The following is a 23,794-nucleotide window of genomic DNA, read 5'->3' as shown; positions in this document are numbered from 1 at the left end:
AGCAAAGACACCCCAAACCCAGCAGAAGAAGAGAAATAATAAAGATCAGAGCAGAAATAAACAATGTAGAATCTAAAAAACTGTAGAGCAGATCAACGAAACCAAGAGTTGGTTTTTTGAAAAAATAAACAAAATTGACAAACCTCTAGCCAGGCTTCTCAAAAAGAAAAGGGAGATGACCCAAATGGATAAAATCATGAATGAAAATGGAATTATTACAACCAATCCCTCGGAGATACAAACCATTATCAGAGAATACTATGAAAAATTATATACCAACAAATTGGACAACCTGGAAGAAATGGACAAATTCCTAAACACCCACACTCTTCCAAAACTCAATCAGGAGGAAATAGAAAGCTTGAACAGACCCATACCAGCGAAGAAATTGAATCGGTTATCAAAAATCTCCCAACAAATAAGAGTCCAGGACTAGATGGCTTCCCAGGGGAGTTCTACCAGACGTTTAAAGCAGAGATAATACCTATGATTCTCAAGCTATTCCAAAAAATAGAAAGGGAAGGAAAACTTCCAGACTCATTCTATGAAGCCAGCATTACTTTGATTCCTAAATCAGACAGAGACCCAGCAAAAAAAGAGAACTACAGGCCAATATCCCTGATGAATATGGATGCAAAAATTCTCAATAAGATACTAGCAAATCGAATTCAACAGCATATAAAAAGAATTACTCACCATGATCAAGTGGGATTCATTCCTAGGATGCAGGGCTGGTTCAACATTCACAAATCAATCAGTGTGATACATCACATTAATAAAAAAAAAGAGAAGAACGATATGATCCTGTCAATCGATGCAGAAAAGGCCTTTGACAAAATCCAGCACCCTTCTTAATAAAAACCCTTGAGAAAGTTGGGATAGAAGGAACATACTTAAAGATCATAAATGCCATTTATGAAAAGCCCACAGCTAACATGATCCTCAATGGGGAAAAACTGAGAGCTTTCTCCCTGAGATCAGGAACACGACAGGGATGCCCACTCTCACCGCTGTTGTTTACCATAGTTTTGGAAGTTCTAGCATCTGCAATCAGACAACAAAAGGAAATCAAAGGCATCCAAATTGGCAAAGATGAAGTCAAGCTTTCACTTTTTGCAGATGACATATTATACATGGAAAATCCAATAGACTCCACCAAAAGTCTGCTATAACTGATACAAGAATTCAGCAAAGTCACAGGATACAAAATCAATGTACAGAAATCAGTTGCATTCTTATACACTAACAGAAAGACAAATGAAGCAACAGAAACACAAATAAAGAAACTGAACCCATTCACAATTGCACCAAGAAGCATAAAATACCTAGGGATAAATCTAACCAAAGATGTAAAAGATCTGTATGCTGAAAACTATAGAAAGCTTATGAAGGTAATTGAAGAAGATATAAAGAAATGGAAAGACATTCCCTGCTCATGGATTGGAAGAATAAATATTGTCAAAATGTCAATACTACCCAAAGCTATCTACACATTCAATGCAATCCCAATCAAAATTGCATCAGCATTCTTCTCCAAACTAGAACAAGCAATCCTAAAATTCATATGGAACCACAAAAGGCCCTAAATAGCCAAAGTAATTTTGAAGAAGAAGACCCAAGCAGGAGGCATCACAATCCCAGACTTTAGCCTCTACTACAAAGCTGTAATCATCAAGACAGCATGGTATTGGCACAAAAACAGACACATAGACCAATGGAATAGAATAGAAACCCCAGAACGAGACCCACAAACGTATGGCCCACTCATCTTTGACAAAGCAGGAAAGAACATCCAATGGAAAAAAGACAGTCTCTTTAACAAATGGTGCTGGGAGAACTGGGCAGCAACATGCAGAAGGTTGAAACTAGACCACTTTCTCACACCATTCACAAAAATAAACTCAAAATGGATAAAAGACCTGAATGTGAGACAGGAAACAATCAAAACCCTAGAGGAGAAAGCAGGAAAAGACCTCTCTGACCTCAGCTGTAGCAATCTGTTACTCGACACATCCCCAAAGGCAAGGGAATTAAAAGCAAAAATGAATTACTGGGACCTTATGAAGATAAAAGCTTCTGCACAGCAAAGGAAACAACCAACAAAACTAAAAGACAACCAACGGAATGGGAAAAGATATTTGCAAATGACATATCGGACAAAGGGCTAGTATCCAAAATCTATAAAGAACTCACCAAACTCCACCCCCGAAAAACAAATAACCCAGTGAAGAAATGGGCAGAAAACATGAATAGACACTTCTCTCAAGAAGACATCCAGATGGCCAACAGGCACATGAAAAGATGCTCAACGTTGCTCCTCATCAGGGAAATACAAACCAAAAGCACACTCAGATATCACCTCACGCCAGTCAGAGTGGCCAAAATGAACAAATCAGGAGACTATAGATGCTGGAGAGGATGTGGAGAAACGGGAACCCTCTTGCACTGTTGGTGGGAATGCAAATTGGTGCAGCCGCTCTGGAAAGCAGTGTGGAGGTTCCTCAGAAAATTAAAAATAGACCTACCCTATGACCCAGCAATAGCACTACTAGGAATTTACCCAAGGGATACAGGAGTACTGATGCATAGGGGCACTTGTACCCCAATGTTTATAGCAGCACTCTCAACAATAGCCAAATTATGGAAAGAGCGTAAATGTCCATCAACTGATGAATGGATAAAGAAATTGTGGTTTATATACACAATTGAGGACTACGTAGCAATGAGAATGAATGAAATATGGCCTTTTGTAGCAACGTGGATGGAACTGGAGAGTGTGATGCTAAGTGAAATAAGCCATACAGAGAAAGACAGATACCATATGGTTTCACTCTTATGTGGATCCTGAGGAACTTAACAGAAACCCATGGGGGAGGGGAAGGAAAAAAAAAAAGAGGTTAGAGTGGGAGAGAGCCAAAGCATAAGAGACTGTTAAAAACTGAGAAGAAACTGAGGGTTGATTGGGGGGGCGGGGTGGGAGTGCGGGGAGGGTAGGTGATGGGTATTGAAGAGGGCACCTTTTGGGATGAGCACTGGTTGTTGTATGGAAACCAATTTGAAAATAAATTTCATATATTGAAAAATAAATAAATAAAATAAATAAAAATAAAAATAAAGAAAAGGCCTTTGACAAAATTCAGCACCCTTTCTTAATAAAAACCCTTGAGAAGTTCGGGATAAAAGGAACATTCTTAAACATCATAAAAGCCATTTATGAAAAGCCCACAGCTAACATCATCCTCAATGGGGAAAAACTGAGAGCTTTCTCCCTCAGATCAGGAACACGACAGGGATGTCCACTCTCACTGCTGTTGTTTAACATAGTGTGGGAAGTTCTAGTATCTGCAATCAGACAACAAAGGAAATCAAAGGCATCCAAATGGCAAAGATGAAGTCAAGCTTTCACTTTTTGCAGATGAGATGATATTATACATGGAAAATCCGATAGACTCCACCAAAAGTCTGCTACAACTAATACATGAATTCAGCAAAGTTGCAGGATACAAAATCAAGGTACAGAAATCAGTTGCATTCTAATACACTAACAATGAAGCAACAGAAAGACAAATAAAGAAACTGATCCCATTCAAAATTGCACCAAGAAGCATAAAATACCTAGGGATAAATCTAACCAAAGATGTAAAAGATCTGTATGCTGAAAACTATAGAAAGCTTATGAAGGTAATTGAAGAAGATATAAAGAAATGGAAAGACATTCCCTGCTCATGGATTGGAAGAATAAATATTGTCAAAATGTCAATACTACCCAAAGCTATCTACACATTCAATGCAATCCCAATCAAAATTGCATCAGCATTCTTCTCCAAACTAGAACAAGCAATCCTAAAATTCATATGGAACTACAAAAGGCCCCGAATAGCCAAAATAATTTTGAAGTAGAAGACCCAAGCAGGAGGCATCACAATCCCAGACTTTAGCCTCTACTACAAAGCTGTAATCATCAAGACAGCATGGTATTGGCACAAAAACAGACACATAGACCAATGGAATGGAATAGAAGCCCCAGAACTGGGGTTTTGTCAAATGCCTTTCTGCATCGATTGACAGGATCATAAGGTTCTTATCTTTTCTTTTATTAATGTGATGTATCATGTTGATTGATTTGCGAATGTTGAACCAGCCCTGCATCCCAGGAATGAATCCCACTTGATCATGGTGAATAATTCTTATTATATGCCGTTGAATTCTATTTGGTTGTATCTTATTGAGAATTTTTGCATCCATATTCATCAGGGATATTGGCCTGTAGTTCTTTTTGCTGGGTCTCTGTCTGGTTTAGGAATCAAAGTAATGCTGGCTTCATAGAATGAGTCTGGAAGTTTTCCTTCCCTTTCTATTTCTTGGAATAGCTTGAGAAAGATAGGTATTATCTCTGCTTCAAACGTCTGGTAGAACTCCCCTGGGAAGCCATCTGGTCCTGGACTCTTATTTGTTGGGAGATTTTTGATAACTGATTCAGTTTTTTCGCTGGTCATGGGTCTGTTCAACCTTTCTATTTCCTCCTGATTGAGTTTTGGAAGTGTGTGGGTGTTTAGGAATTTGTCCATAATCCAGGTTGGCCAGTTGGTTGGCATATAATTTTTCAAAGTATTCAATGATAATTGCTTGTATCTCTGAGGGATTGGTTGTAATAATTCCATTTTCATTCACGATTTTATCTACTTGGGTCATCTCCCTTTTCTTTTTGAGAAGCCTGGCTAGAGGTTTGTCAATTTTGTTTATTTTTTCAAAAAACCAACTCTTGGTTTCGTTGATCTGCTCTACAGGTTTTTTAGATTCTATATTGTTTATTTCTGCTCTGATCTTTATTATTTCTCTTCTTCTGCTGGGTTTGGGGTATCTTTGCTGTTCTGCTTCTATTTCCTTTAGGTGTGCTGTCAGATTTTGTATTTGGGATTTTTCTTGTTTCTTGAGATAGGCCTGGATTGCAATGTATTTTCCTCTCAGGACTGCCTTCGCTGCATCCCAAAGCGTTTGGATTGTTGTATTTTCATTTTCATTTGTTTCCATATATTGTTTAGTTTCTTCTCGAATTGCGTGGTTGACCCACTCATTCTTTAGTAGGGTGTTCTTTAACGTCCATACTTTTGGAGGTTTTCCAGACTTTTTCCTGTGGTTGATTTCAAGCTTCATAGCATTGTGGTCTGAAAGTATGCATGGTATGATCTCAATTCTTGTATACTTATGAAGGGCTGTTTTGTGACCCAGTATGTGATCTACCTTGGAGAATGTTCCATGTGCACTCGAGAAGAAAGTATATTCTGTTGCTTTGGGGTGCAGAGTTCTAAATATATCTGTCAAGTCCATCTGACCAATGTATCATTCAGGGCCCTTGTTTCTTTATTGACCGTGTGTCTAGATGATCTATCCATTTCTTTAAGTGGAGTGTTAAAGTCCACTGCAATTACCACATTCTTATCAATAAGGTTGCTTATATTTGTGATTGTTTTATATATTTGGGGTTTCCATATTCGGCACATAGACATTTATAATTGTTACCTCTTCCTGATGGATAGACCCTGTAATTATTATATAATGCCTTTCTTCATCTCTTGTTACACCCTTTAATTTAAAGTCTAGTTTGTCTGATATAAGTATGGCTACTCCAGCTTTCTTTTGACTTCCAGTGGCATGATAAATAGTTCTCCATCCCCTCACTCTCAATCTGAAGGTGTCCTCAGGTCCAAAATGAGTCTCTTGTAGACAGCAAATAGATGGGTCTTGTTTTTTTTTTTTATCCATTCTGATACCCTATGTCTTTTGGTTGGCACATTTAGTCCATTTACATTCAGTGTTACTACTGAAAGATATGGGCTTAGAGTCATTGTGATGTCTGTATGTTTTATACTTGTAGTGATGTCTCTGGTACTTTGTCTCACAGGATCCCCCTTAGGATCTCTTGTAGGGCTGGTTTAGTGGTGACAAATTCCTTCAGTTTTTGTTTGTTTGGGAAGACCTTTATCTCTCCTTGTATTCTTAATGACAGACATGCTGGATAAACGATTCTCAGCTGCATATTTTTCCTGTTCCTCATATTGAAGATATCCTGCCATTCCTTTCTGGCCTGCCAAGTTTCAGAAGAGAGATTGGTCACGAGTCTTCTAGGTCTCCCTTTATATGTTAGAGCATGTTTCTCCCTTGCTGCTTTCAGAATTTTCTCTTTATCCTTATATTTTGCCAGTTTCACTATGATATGTTGTGCAGAAGATCGATTCAAGTTACATCTGAAGGGAGTTCTCTGTGCCTCTTGGATTTCAATGCCTTTTTCCTTCCCCAGCTCAGGGAAGTTCTCAGGTATTATTTCTTCAAGTACACCTTCAGCACCTTTCCCTCTCTCTTCCTCCTCTGGGATACCAATTATGCGTATATTATTTCCCTTTAATGCATCACTAAGTTCTCTAATTTTCCCCTCATCCCCTGGATTTTTTTATCTCTCTTTTTCTGAGCTTCTTCTTTTTCCATAATTTTATCTTCTAGTTCACCTATTCTCTCCTCTTCCTCTTCAATCTGCGCCGTGGTCGTTTCCATTTTATTTTGCAGCTCGTTTATCGCATTTTTTAGCTCCTCCTAATCCTTAGTCCCTTGATCTCTGTAGCAATAGATTCTCTTATGTCCTCTATACTGCTTTCAAGCCCAGCAATTAATTTTATGACTATTATTCTAAAATCACTTTGTTATATTTTTTAAATCCTTTTTGATAAGTTCGTTAGCTGTTGTTATCCTGGAGATTCTTTTGAGGGGAATTCTTCCATTTAGTCATTTTGGATAGTTCCTGGAGTGGTGCAGAACTGCAGGGCACTTCCCCTGTGCTGTCTTGAATAACTCGCATTGGTGGGTGGGGCCGCCATCAGACCTGATGTCTGCCCCCACCCCACCGCTGGGGCCACAGTCAGATTGGTGTGTGCCTTCTTTTTCCCTCTCCTAGGGGCGGCATTCACTGTGGGGTGGCGTGGCCCATCTGGGCTACTTGCACACTGCCAGGCTTGTGGTGCTGGGGATCTGGGGTAGTAGCTGGGATAGATAGGCAAGGTCCACGGGGGCGGGAGGGGCAGGCTCAGCTCGCTTCTCCGTCGGTGATCCGCTTTGGGAGGGGTCGTGTGACAGCGGGAGGGAGTCAGGCCCGCCACCGGAGCTGTGGGTCCGCAGAAGCACAGTTGGGTGTTTGCGCGGTGCCAGCAAGTTCCTGGCAGGGACTGGTTCCCTTTGGGATTTTGGCTGGGGAATGGGCAAGGGAGATGGCGCTGGTGAGTGCCTTTATTCCCCGCCAAACTGAGCTCTGTCATCCGGGGGCTCAGCAACTCTCCCTCCCGTTGTCTTCCAGCCTTTCCACTCTCCGAGCAGAACTGTTAACTTATACCCTTCCAGATGTTAAGTCCTGCTTGCTGTCGGAACACACTCCGTCCAGCCCCTCTGCTTTTGCAAGCCAGACTCGGGGTCTCTGCTTGGCCAGCGGGCCGGCCCTCCGCCCCGGCTCCTCCCACAAGTCCGCGTAGTGCGCACCGCCTTGCCGCCCTTCCTACCCTCTTCCGTGGGCCTCTCGTCTGCGCTTGGCTCCGGAGACTCCATTCTGCTAGTCTTCTGGCAGTTTTCTGGGTTATTTAGGCAGGTGTAGGTGGAATCTAAGTGATCAGCAGGATGCGGTGAGCCCAGCATCCTCCTACGCCACCATCTCTAAAATGTTTGTATTTTAAAATACTACCCAAAGCTATCTACACATTCAATGCAATCCCAATCAAATTGCACTGGCATTCTTCTCGAAGCTAGAACAAGCAATCCTAAAATTTGTATGGAACCACAAAAGGCCCTGAATAGCCAAAGTAATTTTGAAGTATTAGACCAAAGCAGGAGGCATCACAATTCCGGACTTTAGCCTCTACTACAAAGCTGTAATCATCAAGACAGCATGGTATTGGCACAAAAACAGACACATAGACCAATGGAATAGAATAGGAACCTCAGAACTAGATCCACAAAAGTATGGCCAACTAATCTTTGACAAAGCAGGAAAGAATATCCAATGGAAAAAAGACAGTCTCTTTAACAAATGGTGCTGGGAGAACTGGACAGCAACATGCAGGAGGATGAAACTAGACCACTTCCTCACACCATTGACAAAAATAAACTCAAAATGGATAAAGGACCTGAATGTGAGACAGGAAACCATCAAAACCCTAGAGGAGAAAGCAGGAAAAGACCTCTCTGACCTCAGCCGCAGCAATTTCTTACTTGACACATCCCCAAAGGCAAGGGAATTAAAAGCAAAAATGAACTATTGGGACCTCATGAAGGTAAAACCTTCTCCCCTGCAAAGGAAACAACCAACAACACTAAAAGGCAAACGACGGAATGGGAAAAGATATTTGCAAATGACATATCGGACAAAGGACTAGTATCCAGAATCCATAAAGAACTCACCAAATTCCACACCCAAAAAACGAATAGTCCAGTGAAGAAATGAGCAGAAAACATGAATAGACACTTCTCTCAAGAAGACATCCAGATGGCCAACAGGCACATGAAAAGATGCTCAACGTTGCTCCTCATCAGGGAAATACAAACCAAAAGCACACTCAGATATCACCTCACGCCAGTCAGAGTGGCCAAAATGAACAAATCAGGAGACGACAGATGCTGGAGAGGATGTGGAGAAACGGGAACCCTCTTGCACTGTTGGTGGGAATGCAAATTGGTGCAGCCACTCCGGAAAACAGTGTGGAGATTCCTCAAAAAATTAAAAATAGACCTACCCTATGACCCAGCAATAGCACCACTAGGAATTTACCCAAGGGATACAGGAGTGCTGATGCATAGGGGCACTTGTACCCCAATGTTTATAGCAGCACTCTCAACAATAGCCAAATTATGGAAAAAGCCTAAATGTCCATCAACTGATGAATGGATAAAGAAATTGTGGTTTATATACACAATGGAATACTACTTGGCAATGAGAAAGAATGAAATATGGCTTTTTGTAGCAATGTGGGTGGAAATGGAGAAAGACAGATACCATATGTTTTCACTCTTATGTGGATCCTGAGAAACTTAACAGAAACCCATGCGGGAGGGGGAAGGAAAAAAACGTTGGAGAGGGAGGGAGCCAAACCATAAGAGACTCTTAAAAACTGAGAACTGAGGGTTGATGGGGGTTGGGAGGGAGGGTAGGATGGGTGATGGGCACTGAGGAGGGCACCTGTTGGGATGAGCACTGGGTGTTGTATGGAAACCAATTTGACAATAAATTCATATTTATAAATAAATAAATAAATAAATAAATAAATAAATAAATAAATAAAAGGAACTCTTTGAGAGTGAAAGGAGAGAGACCTTTCAAATAGGGAACAAACTGAGGGTTGATGGAGGGAGGTGGGTGGGGGATGGGCTAATGGGTGATGGATATCAAGGAAGGCACTTGTTATAATGAGCACAGGGTGTTGTATGTAATTGATGAATCACTGAATTCTACTCCTGAAACCAGTATTTCACTGTATTTAACTAACTAGAATTTTTTTTTTCATTTATTTTATTTTATTTTTAAATATATGAAATTTTTTGTCAAATTGGTTTCCATACAACACCCAGTGCTCATCCCAACAGGTGCCCTCCTCAGTGCCCATCACCCATCCTCCCCTCCCTCCCATCCCCCATCAGCCCTCAGTTTGTTCTGTTTTTAAGAGTCTCTTATGCTTTGGCCCTCTCCCACTCTAACCTTTTTTCTTTAACTGACTAGAATTTAAATAAAAATTTGGAAAAATATATAAAATGCATCTTTAATATAAAAAAAGGACTCTGTGAGTGGAAAACAAAAACCATAAGTAAGAGTAATAAAAATAGGAGGCACAAAAGCAAAAAAAAAGTATATTTGTAAAAAATTAATCAAGAGAAGCATAAATAAGAGGATATAAAATAGACCAAATAATCTGAAACATGGAGCGGAGAGAAGAATAAGTTCTAAATTAAGTGACCATCAACTTAGAAAAGACACCTATATGCAGAATTTGTTATGTATAAACTGAATGGTAACCACAAATCAAAAAACAGTAATAGACATGCAAAAAATAAAGAGTAAGGAATCCAAATATATCACTAAAGAAAACCAGCAGACCATGAAAGACAGAAGGAGAACAAAGGATCTGAAAAAAATTACAAAAACCACCACCAAACAGGTAACAAAATGGCAAGAAATACATTTCAATCAATAATTACTTTGAATGTAAGTGGAATAAATGCTCCAGTTAAAAAACATAGGGTGACAGAGTGGATGAAAACATAAGACCCATCTATATGATGCTTACAAGAGACTCATTTAGACTTAAAGACACCTGCAGATTGAAAGTGAGAAGAGAAACATCCCTCATACAAACTGATGTCAAAAAAGCTAAAACAGCAGTAATTATGTCAGACAAAATAGACTTTAAAACAAAGTCTGTAAAAAAAAAAAAGACAAAGGAGGACACTGCATAATAATAAAGGGGACAATCCAACAAGAAGATATAACAATTGTAAATATTTATGAACCCAATATGGGGATACCCAAATACACAAAACAGTTAAACATAAAGGAACTAATTGCCTGCAATAGAGTAATAGTAGGGGACTTTAACACCCCACTTACATCAATGGACAGATCATTTAAACAGAATCAACAAGGAAACAGTGGCTTTTAATGACACACTGGATCAGATGTATTTAACACATATATTTGGAATATTCCATTCTAAAGCAGCAGAATACACATTCTTTTCAAGTGCACACTGAACATTTGCCAGAATAGATCACATGTTAGGCCACAAAACAAGTCTCAAGAAATTCAAAAAAAGATCGAAGTCATACCATGCATCTTTTCTGACTACAATGCTATGAAACTAGAAGTCAACAAGAAAAAGTATGAAAAGAGCACAAATAGATGGAGATTAAATAACATGCTACTAAACAATGAATGGGTTAACCAAGAAATCAAAGAAGAAATGAAAAATTACATGGAAGAAATGAAAAGGAAAACACAACGGTCCAAAACCTTTGGGATGCAACAAAAATAGTTCTAGGAGGGAAGTTTATAGCAATCCAGGCCTACTTCAAGCAAGAAAAATCTCAAATAAACAACCTAGCCTTCCACCTAAAGAAGCTAGAAAGAACAACAAACAAATCCCAGGGGTGCCTGGGTGGCTCAGTCGGTGGGGTGTCCAACTATGGCTCAGATCATGATCTCAAGGTTTGTAAGTTCAAGCCCCATGTTGGACTCTGTGCTGAAAGGTCAGAGCCTGGAGCCTGCTTCAGATTCTGTGTCTCCCTCTCTCTCTGCCCCTCTCCTGCTAATGCTCTGTCTCTCAAATATGAATAAACATTTAAAAAAATAAAATAAAAAAATATAAAAATCCCAAAAACAGCAGAAAGAAGGAAATAATAAAGAATGGAGCAGAAATAAATGATATGGAAGCAAACAAACAAAAAACAATAGAAGAGATCAATGAAACCAGGAGCTAATTCTTTGAAAAGATCAACAGAGCTGATAAACCTCTAGCCAGATTCATAAAAAGAAGGAGGGAGGGAGAAAGAGAGAGAGAGGACTCGAGTAAACAAAATCATAAATGAAAGAGAAATAACAACACCACAGAAATACAAACAATTGTAAGAGAATTTTATGAAAAACTATATGTTTCAGCAAATTAGACAATCTAGAAGAAATGGATAAATTCCTAGAAACATAACCTATCAAAAGTGAAGCAGAAAGAAATAGAAAATTTCAACAAAGCAATTATCAGCCAGGAGACTGAATCAATAATCAAAAAATTTCCAATAGGGTATGAGGAGCCAAGATGGGGGAACAGCATGGAAGCTTTTTGTGTGGCTCACTTCCATGAAATACAGCCAGACCAACACTAAACCATCCTACACACCTAGAAAACTTATTGGAGGATTAATACAACAATCTGCACTACCTGAACCACAGAATTCAGCAGATATGCGGCAGGAGAGCTGAACTTGGGGAGGGAGAAGCCAGGGGCGGGCAGGGAGCCGCTTTTGCAGGCGGAGAGAGGACGGAGACTGGGAGGGGGTAGGGTGGGGAGAATATGGGAAAAGCACCCCTTCCCAAAAGCAGCTGGAGAGAAAGTGGAAAATTGAAAACAGCCACAGGGACTAAACTAAAAAGGGAGAAAGGAGAGGGTTTAAATTCCATTAAGACTGTAAACAAGAGGAGTGCAAAGTCTACAACTCCGCAGCTCCATACCTGGAGGTGCTCTGGTGGGAAGGGCGAATCCCCAGGAATAGAGAGTGGGGCCTGGGAAGTTCTCGGGCCACACGGGGAAAAGCGGTTCCACTGCTGGAAGGACATTTGGTAGAGACGGTTGAAGCCACCTGGTACCAGCAGACCCCAGAAAACGGCCACATTTGGTGGTGCTGGAACAAGGTCATTAAGGGTGAAGCCTGGTGCCAGATGTGTGTTGTGATTTTCCATAATCTCTGAAAAGCTGCTGCTACACTATCTCGTGAACTTTTTCTGGGGCGGGCTGGCACCTGGCCACAATCTTGGGGCACCGGCAGCAGCAGGGTTCAGCAAGCGTTCCTGGATGCAGCTGACATTCGGCCATTACTCATTCGGCCATTGCTCAGTGAGACTCTCCCACAGAGGGGCGGAATGGATCAAAGCCACAGTCCTTCAGAAGTAAGGGGCCAGGGAAAACAGCCACATCTGAAACAAAACTTGGGAGAGAGGTACTGCCTAGGGCCTGGTCACGGACAGTGAACAAGCAGGGAGCAGACGAGAGCTGAAGACAGAGGACGGTGCTCGACTGCTGATCTGGGAGAACAGAATTCCGATACTAGCGCCAGGGTAGCTGGGTGATGCCATTTTCACGGCTCCTGCGCATGCGTATACACAACTACGAGCCCTGTAACAATCCACCCTAGTATGCTAGCAGCGCCATCTAGTGGAGAACGGAGTCATTACACTGAGCCCTGCCCAACTGGGCCAACCTCGCTCTTGAGGAACACAAGTCTCACCACCTACTTAGTTTATGGACTACAAAGCGCTACATAGTCTGACTTCTAGGGGAAAACAAAGTAATTTCAGTCCTATTTCAGTCTGTTAGCAGGTCCATCTATTCAATATTCTTTCTTTTTTTTCTCTTTTACACTTTTCTTGAATACAGAAAGAAAAAATTCATTTTTATTTTCAGTTTTTATTAAAAATATTTTTCTTTAATTTTTTACTATATTTTTTGCTTTTGTGTAAATTTTTTCTAATTATTACTTCCATCATTTTATTTTAGTCTACTTCAGTGTATTCACCTTTTCAAACGATTTCCTTTTTTTCTTTTTCTTTCGTTTCTTTTCTTTTTCTTGAATGCAGAAAAACTTCATTTTTACTTTCAATTTCTATTAAAAATATTTTTCTTTACTTTCTTACTATATTTTTTCCTTTTATGTAAATTTTTTCAAATTCTATTTTACTTCCATCATTTTTAGTCTACTACAGTGTATTCACTTTTTCAAATTTTCAAATGATTTTTTTTCATTTCTTTTCTTTTTCTTGAATACAGAAAGAGAAAAAAATCATTTTTATTATCATATTAAAAATATTTTTCCTTACTTTTTTCTACTATATTCTTTATTTTTGTGTAATATTTTTCAAATTCCATTTTACTCCCATCATCTCATTTTAGTCTCCTTCAGTGTATTCATTTTTTTCAAATTCCCAAAAGATTTCCTTTTTTTCCCCTTTTTTTCTCTTCTGCCAAACCACTTTGAACACCCAGACCAAAACACACCTAGGATCTAGCATCATTTATCTGATTTTTTTTGTGTGTTTAATTTTTTAATTTTAATATTTTAAATTTTTAAGTGTTTTTTATTTTAATTTTTCTATCTCATTAATTCCTTTTCTCCCTTCAAAATGACAAAACAAAGGAATTCACCCCAAAAGAAAGAGCACGAAGAAACGACAGCCAGGGATTTAACCAACACAGATACTAGCAAGATGTCTGAACCAGAATTTAGAATCACAATAATAAGAATACTAGTTGGAGTCGAATATAGATTAGAATCCCTTCCTGCAGAGATAAAAGAAGTAAAAAAATAGAATGAAATTAAAAATGCTATAACTAAGCTGCAATTATGGATGGATGCCACGACAGCAAGGATGGATGAGGCAGAACAGAGAATCAGCTATATACAGGACAAATCTATAGAGAAAAATGAAGCAGAAAAAAAGAGGGAGATTAAGGCAAAAGAGCACAATTTAAGAATCAGAGAAATCAGTGACCCATTAAAAAGGAACACCATCACAATCACAGGGGTCCCAGAAGAGGAAGAGAAAAAGGGGTAGAAGGGTTATGTGAGCAAATCATAGCAGAAAACTTTCCTAACCTGGGGAAAGACACAGACATCAAAACCCAGGAAGCACAGAGGACCCCATTAGATTCAACAAAAACTGACCATCAACAAGGCATATCATAGTCAAATTCACAAAATACTCAGGAAAGGAGAGAATCATGAAAGCAGCAAGGGAAAAAAGTCCCTAACCTACAAGGGAAGACAGATCAGGCTTGCAGCAGACCTATGCACAGAAACTTGGCAGGCCAGACAGGAGTGGCAGGATATATTCACTGTGCTGAATCAGAAAAATATGCAGCCAAGAATTCCTTTTTTTTTTTTTTTTTTTTTTGGTTTTTAAATCTTTTTTTCTTTATTTTTTATTTTTTAAAATTTATATCCAAATTAGTTAGCATACGGTAAAGCAATGATTTCAGTAGTAGATTCCTTAATGCCCCTTACCCACAAGACAATGAATCTACAGGCACTTCAATCCTGGACTTTCCAACCTCCAGAACTGTGAGAAATAAATTTCTGTTGCTTATAAGCCAGCCAGTCTATTATATTTTGGTATATAAGCCCAAGAATGCTACGACAGTCTTCAAGCTACCACTCACAGTCATCATATTAAAAGTAATAGTTATTAAATTAGCTCTCATGTACCCATACTCCAATAAGAGAATACACAACTATAAATATTCAAATCTATGAACGGCCTCCTGAGAAGAGCTAAGAAGAGGTCAAAAACATTAAAGCCACTTTACCTTTTGTCTATATCCTCTCTTTATACTTGTTCCTTCTCCTAACACTCTACTCTAGGGCCCTTTAATCAGTGGCACTAGCTAGCCATTGTAACCCTTTCAGAGAATTTCAGCTGAAATCTGGATACCCAGCCCACTCTACTGTGGTATTTGCATTTCATGCTTAATTTGTCTATAACATTACAAATTTCATACTCCTACATTTCTACTATTATAATCATAATACTATTTTAGTACTTCTCTTTTGCAAGTGAAATTAGCATTTCCATGTAAAATAGAATAATTGTTGGTTGTCTCCCTAATGTGTCTAGGAGCTTAATCCAAGCCTGAAGTTTAAGTTCTGAGTGCCTAAGATGGTCTATTTTTATGCAGGTTTCTCAGTGTACTTACATGCTGCTGTGGACTTATGCCTGGGTCTCTTCATGTCAGAGGCTAACCTGTTTGAATTTTCCTTTGGTAAAACAGAAGGAATCCAAGATCAGAGACATCTTCTGGGAGTATTCCCCTGTAATGTTCTCTTGTTTCTTACCCTTACAGGGTTTTCCAACAGAAAGGCAGAGCATGGAGGCCTCACCATTAAAAGAAGAACCAGGAATCCTGTGGTCTTCATGTAATAAAAAAGCTTGAAGATTTTTTCTAGATATGTCTCCTATAGCAAGGGAAATAAAAGCAAAAATAAACTATTGGGACTACATCAAAATATAAAGCTTCTGCACAGCAAAGGAAACAATCAACAAAACAAAAAGACAACCTACTGAATAAGAGAAGGGGTTAGTATCCAAAATACATAGATAACTCATACAATTCTACACCCAAAAACCAAATAACCCAATTAAATAACGGGCAGAAGACATGAGTAGACATTTCTCCAAAAAAGACATACAGATGGCCAACAGACACATGAAAAAATTCAATATCACTCATCATCAAGGAAATGCAAATCAAAACCATCTCATATCAATGAGATATCAGTTCACACCTGTCAGAATAGCTAAAATAAAAAACATAATAAATAAGTTTGGTGAGGATGTGGAGAAAAAGAACCCTGTGTGCTGTTGGTGGAGATGCAAACTGCCAGAAAACTGTAGAAAACAATACAGAGGTTCCTCAAAAAATTAATAATAGAATTACCATATGATTCAATAATTCTGTTATTGGGTATTTACCCAAAGAATACACAAGGGGCAGAGAGAGAAAATCCCAAGCAGGCTCCATGCTATCAGCAGTGCAGAGACCCATGCAGGGCTTGATGTCACCAACCATGAGATCATGATGTGAGCCAAAATCAAGAGTCAGGCCCTTAAGTGACAGAGCCACCCAAGTGCCCCAGCATATTTGTTTTTAAAATAAAATATACAAGTATGCATTTAAATATTTTTATAAAAATCAATAGCTTGTTCTTAATCTACTGCTATAATAAAATACTATTTTATATAAAAATCAGAAAAAAGTTCTCCACATATTTTCTAAATATATCCTAATCATGCTTCTACCCTCTCTATCTTGGCCTAACTCCCACTGGAATATAAGCCTCTCCACCACGATAATGTGAGTCCTCCCCCTCCTGCCAAAATATAAACTTCATCAGAGTAGGAACTCCTTTTTGTTTACTGCTATATCCCTAGCTCCAGGAACACTGCATGATAAATGGTAGTCACTCAACAAATATTGCTGAATAAGTGAGTGTACATCTGCATGCATCTTCATCCAAAGACAGTAATATGACTGCAATCGAATGGAAGCAAAAATAATGCATATATTACGTAAGTTTTATTACAGTATTGATAATTTTTATTATCAATTTTTATTAAGGGTTTATTAATATGCTAGGTACTAGGCTAAGTACTTGGTATGTAAAAATACTCCATAAATGCTATTATTAATTTTATTTTTTTTAAACCTGGAGGAAAATGGGGCACCTGGGTGGCTCAGTTGGTTAAGCATCCGACTCTTGATTTCATGATCATGAGAACTCATGATATCACATTTCATGAGTTCAAGCCCCATGTCAGGCTCCACACTGAGTGTAGAGCCTTCTTGGGATCCCTTCTCTCTTGCCCCTCCCCCTGCTCGTGCTCTCTCTCTGTCTCTCTCTCAAAATAAATAAATAAACTTAAAAAAATTAAAAATTAAAAAAATAAAACCTAGAGGAAAATGAATTTGAGAGGTAAATATTATTACATACCTTTTTTAATTTACCAAACCCCAGAACCATCTTCATGAGTTATTCTTCATAATAAAATTACAGAGTAAGACAATGTTCAAGTTCTCATTATTTGGATTCTCAAAATCACACAGTCAGTGAAAGAGCAGCAATAAGGATTTTGATTCCTTAATCCTAGTATTTGGCTAAAGAAGCTCATATTTCTTCCCAGAAGACGAAACAAATATCTGTAGTAATGTTGCCCATGTCACAAGGCTCTGGTAAGGGAGAGTTAATAACTGATTACAAAATTCTTAGTAAATACAAACTGCTATAGAAATGCAAACATCTACAACAACAGTAATTAATTTTAATTGTCATCTTTATTCTTGTGTGCAACTGTCTCTCAAAATGCACTTTGGGAGTTTAATCACTACATCTCAACAAATAAAGTAACCTCTTTCTTTCTTAGACCCTACTAAGAAGCTGCCCCACATTCCCCCCACCAGCTGAAGCTCTTCTCCTCCTTACCCCTACATACTTCCTACTCTCAGGTCATTAGCAAAGGCTGAATACTGACATTAACAAGAAAAAAGAGTTCAGATGGAGACTTGAGCCTTTCAAAATCCCTGAATTTCAAATAAAATTTGGCACAGGGCCTAGAGAAATAGACATTTCAAAACAGAATTCTTTGCCCTTATGTACACTGGAAGGGAACTTTTCCTCCCTCTGAGCTCCAGTCATGTTCGCATAACTATGCTGAAATACCAGGTTGACAAATTATTGTTTACTTAGCAATGCAAGGCTCATCATAAGCACTGAATAAATATAGCAATCTTGACAATGATCAATTCAACATTCACTTATGTAGAGTCGTCCCCCACTACCTTATCCTCAAGGGATATGTTCCAAGACCTTCAGCTGATGCCTGAAACTGTGGACAGTACTGAACTGTGTATACACACACACACACACACACACACACACACACACACACACACACTTCCCTATACATACATACCTATGATAAAGTTTAATTTAAGAATCAGGTACACTAGGACTAGGGGTGCCTGGGTGGCTCAGTCAGTTAAGTGTCTGACTTTGGCTCAGGTTATGATCCCACAGTTTGTGAGTTCAAGTCCCACATCAGGCTCTGTGCTGACAGCTCAGAGCCTGAATCCTGCTTCAGATTCTGTGTCTCCTTCTCTCTCTGACCCTCCCCTGCTCCTGCTCTGTCTCTATCTCTCAAAAATAAATAAACATTAAAAAAATTAAAAATCAGGCACACTGAGATCAACAAAAATAACTAATAATAAAAAAGAATCATTTTAACAATATACTGTAATAAAAGTTATATGAATGTGGTCTCTCTCAAAATATCTTACTATATGTATTCATCCTTCTTGTGATAATGTAAGATGATAAAATACCTACATGATAAGACAAAATGAGGTAAATGATATAGGCATTGTGAAGTACTGTTAAGCTACTACTGACCTTCTGACGTTATAACAGGAGGAACATCTGCTACCACACCGTGAGTAACTGAAACCACAGATAATGGGGAACTACTATACTGTCTATGGCTTCTTGAGTAGTTGTAATAGAGACCATATGGCCCCCAAACAAAAAAATATTTAGTATCTGGCCCAATATAGAAGTAGTTTGCTGAGGTCTGTGTCCTAGGGCACTCTAATATAATAAGAAATATGACAAGGAGCAGGTCATGATATAGGCAGAAAAACAGTGAAAGGTGGCGTCTCCAAAGATAGGTGAATATGAAGATCATTTTTAAGGTAAGATTAGGGAGTGATCAACTATGTTAACATTGCCTAGGGACAAGCAATATGGGAACTGAGAAAGTGAATATTGGATTTCATAACCTGAAGGCCACTGGGGACCTTCCCAAGAACATTCTCAGTGGAATGGTGGGAATTGATGTGGTGAGTTCAAGAAAAACTGGGAAGAGAAACAGTGAAAGGAGAACAGATAAACTCATCAGGAAAAAGTGAATTAATTCCACAGACGTAGTACCTGAGCCACAAAGTCCAGACAGCCCTTGGTTTTCATTTCAGTGTTCACCTTAAAAATTTTGTGTTTTATTCAATAAAAAAAGAAACCTTACTAAATCCTAGAAGATTTTGTGTGAGAGAGGGACATGTTCTAATAAGATAATGAGTATAAAGGCATATGGTTTCTCTTATAAAACTAAACTTTCACAATTTAACTCTCCAAGGAGACTTTCCAGGCAGCGGAGGGAAAGCTCAACAAAACTGCCCCAACCATATCCTCTGAGTTTCTCCTTCCCCAGGGGGACTCTTTAACCTCAAGAACTACCAACCCCAGGAATACAACTGTTATTCCTTTCACATTCTGGTACAAGTGCAGTCAAAAACTCCTCCTGCCTTTGCAAGGTAGAGACAGACTAGAATATTCAAAAGCCCTTCCAGGAGACTAAGGGAGAATGAATCAAACAGAAAGGGCAGAGGCAGAAAAACAAGAATATGACATCTAGGTACTCAGGCTTTGAAGCCAGATAATCCTGGATTTATATCATTGCTCTGCCACTAAGTGGCTGTTTAACCTTGTGCAGGTTACTTAATCCCTCTGAAGTATAGTTTCTTCATCTATACAATGGGTAAATTTATAGCTACCTGTGTTCATTCAGGTCCTCCAAGAAGTAAGCATCAAGATCAGATTAGACTTGCAAGAAATTGGTTGAGAGTGCCTCTGAAAGAAAATGGGGAGGGAGCTAGAGAAGGGTGAGATCTGTCAGACAATGACACACGTCTGACCCATAGGAAGGAGAAAGGGAAAGAAGTAAAGTAGGATAGGAAGAGCTTTAGACTGCCATGAAGCTTTCAGAAAGTTTCTGCAAAGCTAACATAGAATCCTCAGGCCAAAGTCATCAGTCAGAGGCGTCCTCTGCCTCACAGGAAAGGGCCTGGTGCAATATCCCTGCTGTGCACCTCACTGGCTAGAAACAGACCACAGGAAACATAGCCTCAGAGCAAATGCGGTAGTGTACTTACAATATAGCAGCTGGGGGCATCAATCAGTTATGCTCCCCACAGTCAGAGACAAGAAAGGCACATTCTCACGGTTGCACACATCTCCCTCTCTACAAGCGATTGTGGAGCAGTTCTTCCTTCATTCCCAGGGGCCTTTTTTTGTGAAGAAGGGCCAGGTTAATGGAATGAACTACCCTGATCACTGCTGTTGATCTCAGGCCCACAACTGATACCCATACTCTGGATTTTCCATTCTAAATTCTCCTCACTGTCATCTGTCACCCTGCCTGGTCTTGATGGCTTACTGGTAGTGTGACCTAAGCCTTCATTTCTGAAGGGTCTGGTAATCACATCCTTCTCAGGCTGGAGTTGCTGCATGTGTCCATTCAAGGGTCAAGGGAATACCAGGAGATGCCCAAATGCATCACATAGATTCCACACATATTCCCTCCCTGTCCCTACTGTATAAAAGCAGACTTACCTTTTCCTGATGATCAGGGTCAACTACCTATGCCAATCCAGTCTAGTCCCTGGACACAAAGAATCTGCAATTGTCCTCATGGCAGCCATAGATTATAGTTCAGTGGGATCCTTGCTGTGTCCCTGGCAAGAGCACACCTTCTTTGGGAATCAGGGCCTCCAACTTTGCAAAGCTGAGAGCTGCAGGTATACAGAGTACAAAATCCTCCATGGGGTCACTGTGAGTAATTGATAAGCTTGCATCTCTTGGTTCCCAGACCCATGTATCCTTCTCATTGGGGATGTAGCACCACAAGTTTTCCTTATATATTTCCCATTGCTTTAGAGTGTTATCACAAATCTGGCACTTCAGTTGTACCTTTAAAAAATTGTTCCACCACAAAAGCCCCCGAATAGCCAAAGTAATTTTGAAGAAGACCAAAGCAGGAGGCATCACAATCCCAGACTTTAGCCTCTACTACAAAGCTGTAATCATCAAGTCTGCATGGTATTGGCACAAAAACAGACACAGAGACCAATGGAATAGAATAGAAACCTCAGAACTAGACCCATAAACATATGGCCAACTAATCTTTGACAAAGCAGGAAAGAATATCCAATGGAAAAAAGAAAGTCTCTTTAGCAAATGGTGCTGGGAGAACTGGACAGCAACATGCAGGAGGATGAAACTAGACCACTTTCTCACACCATTCACAAAAATAAACTCAAAATGGATAAAGGACCTGAATGTGAGACAGGAAACCATCAAAACCCTAGAGGAGAAAGCAGGAAAAGACCTCTCTGATCTCAGCCGTAGCAATTTCTTACTTGACACATCCCCAAAGGCAAGGGAATTAAAAGCAAAAATGAACTACTGGGACCTCATGAAGATAAAAAGCTTCTGCACAGCAAAGGAAACAACCAACAAAACTAAAAGGCTAAACCAACTAAACTAAAAAAACTAAACTAAACCAACAGAATGGGAAAAGATATTTGCAAATGACATATCGGACAAAGGGCTAGTATCCAAAATCTATAAAGAGCTCACCAAACTCCACACCCGAAAAACAAATAACCCAGTGAAGAAATGGGCAGAAAACATGAATAGACACTTCTCTCAAGAAGACATCCGGATGGCCAACAGGCACATGAAAAGATGCTCAACGTTGCTCCTCATCAGGGAAATACAAACCAAAAGCACACTCAGATATCACCTCACGCCAGTCAGAGTGGCCAAAATGAACAAATCAGGAGACGACAGATGCTGGAGAGGATGTGGAGAAACGGGAACCCTCTTGCACTGTTGGTGGGAATGCAAATTGGTGCAGCCACTCTGGAAAACAGTGTGGAGATTCCTCAAAAAATTAAAAATAGACCTACCCTATGACCCAGCAATAGCACTACTAGGAATTTACCCAAGGGATACAGGAGTACTGATGCATAGGGGCACTTGTACCCCAATGTTTATAGCAGCACTCTCAATGATAGCCAAATTGTTGAAAGAGCCTAAATGTCCATCAACTGATGAATGGATAAAGAAATTGTGGTTTATATACACAATGGAGGACTACGTAGCAATGAGAAAGAATGAAATCTGGCCCTTTGTAGCAACGTGGATGGAACTGGAGAGTGTTATGCTAAGTGAAATAAGCCATACAGAGAAAGACAGATACCATATGGTTTCACTCTTATGTGGATCCTGAGGAAATTAACAGAAACCCATGGGGGAGGGGAAGGAAAAAAAAAAAGAGGTTAGAGTGGGAGAGAGCCAAAGCATAAGAGACTGTTAAAAACTGAGAACAAACTGAGTGTTGATGGGGGGTGGGAGGGAGGGGAGGGTGGGTGATGGGTATTGAGGAGGGCACCTTTTGGGATGAGCACTGGGTATTGTATGAAAACCAATTTGACAATAAATTTCATATATTGAAAAAAATTTAACAAAATAAAAAATAAACAAAAATTGTTCCAACATTTCTAAGGCCAGCTGCCCCTGGATGGTGCATTATATGACCAGTGGACTCATGACCATGGATCCACTTCACACATCCTCTACTGTGAAGTAGGTTCCATGTGTGGATGCTAAGCTGTGTGAGAATCTCTGCTTATAGAATAGGCATTCCATAAGCCCCTAAATAGTGATGGTGGCCAAGGAACTATAGGCAGAAAAGGCAAACTCATACCCTAAATAAGTCACCTATCTCTGGAGGATGAACCACTGCCCAAGGCCCACTGTAGTTGACTTGCCACCAAGTAACTGGTTGGTTTCCTCAAATAGTGCTCTATCGAGAGCTCAGCATAGATCTCTACTATTGACAAGTTGAACATTCAGAGGCAGCAATAGTCAGAATTCTAAGGGCCTGCATTATGATTCTCCTACTGGAGCTTAACAAAAGCTCCACGTTGCATCTTTCCCATCACTGACACTTCCAACATCATTGGGTTCTCCAGATCCTATCGGCAGAGCTCTTTTTTTCTCCAGGTTTCACTCAGAGCTGGCAGCCTTCCATGTTACCTGGTATATGAACCAAAGCAATGATCTTAGTTGTAGAATATATTGCTTCCAGAACCCAAAGAGGACTTCTGGCACTGTGCTTCCATCTTCATGGTAGAGGATAAAAGATGCAGCATTTTTTTACTCTGGAGAGCTATCCCAACATACTCCAGACCATTAGATTCCTTAAACCTTCACTGAAATGGCAGGTTCCTTAATCTTGGTAGGGTTTATCTCCTACCACATTACCTGGAGCACATCAGCATGCCATCAATGAAATGGATCAGTGTGATGGTTCTGTGGGACACCCAGACAGCCCAGATCTCATCAAACTATATTGTGGCAGTGGGTAGGGAAGCTGACATAGCCCTAAGGCCAAAGTGTAAATGAATAAATACTGCTGGCCATCCCACATTAATACAAACTGTTTCTGATCCTCTTTCCTGACTGGATTTGGAAAAAAAGAATTGCTTTTGTCAGATAATGGCCATATATCATATATCTGAAGACTTATCCATCTGCCCTAGCAATTAGACTATACCTGGCACAGTAGCTGTGACGAAAGCTACTGCTTGTTTAAACCAGCAATAGTCTTCAG

General features: G+C 39.6%; 1 long non-coding RNA gene across 1 annotated transcript in view; it reads left to right on the top strand.

Moving 5' to 3' along the window:
• LOC128312178 (uncharacterized) overlaps window positions 1-17,306 on the top strand; it is an 81,741-nt gene extending 64,435 nt beyond the window's left edge. Inside the window, exon 3 of the long non-coding RNA XR_008291130.1 lies at window positions 15,630-17,306. This is a non-coding gene — a long non-coding RNA (uncharacterized LOC128312178). The remainder of the gene's footprint in view (window positions 1-15,629) is intronic.
• Window positions 17,307-23,794: the final 6,488 nt, after the last annotated feature.

The sequence above is a fragment of the Acinonyx jubatus genome, chromosome D4 (assembly GCF_027475565.1).
Source record: "Acinonyx jubatus isolate Ajub_Pintada_27869175 chromosome D4, VMU_Ajub_asm_v1.0, whole genome shotgun sequence".
Classification (NCBI taxonomy): domain Eukaryota; kingdom Metazoa; phylum Chordata; class Mammalia; order Carnivora; family Felidae; genus Acinonyx; species Acinonyx jubatus.
The sequence above is the reverse complement of the archived record's forward strand: the minus strand, read 5'-3'. Positions and strand labels throughout refer to the sequence as shown.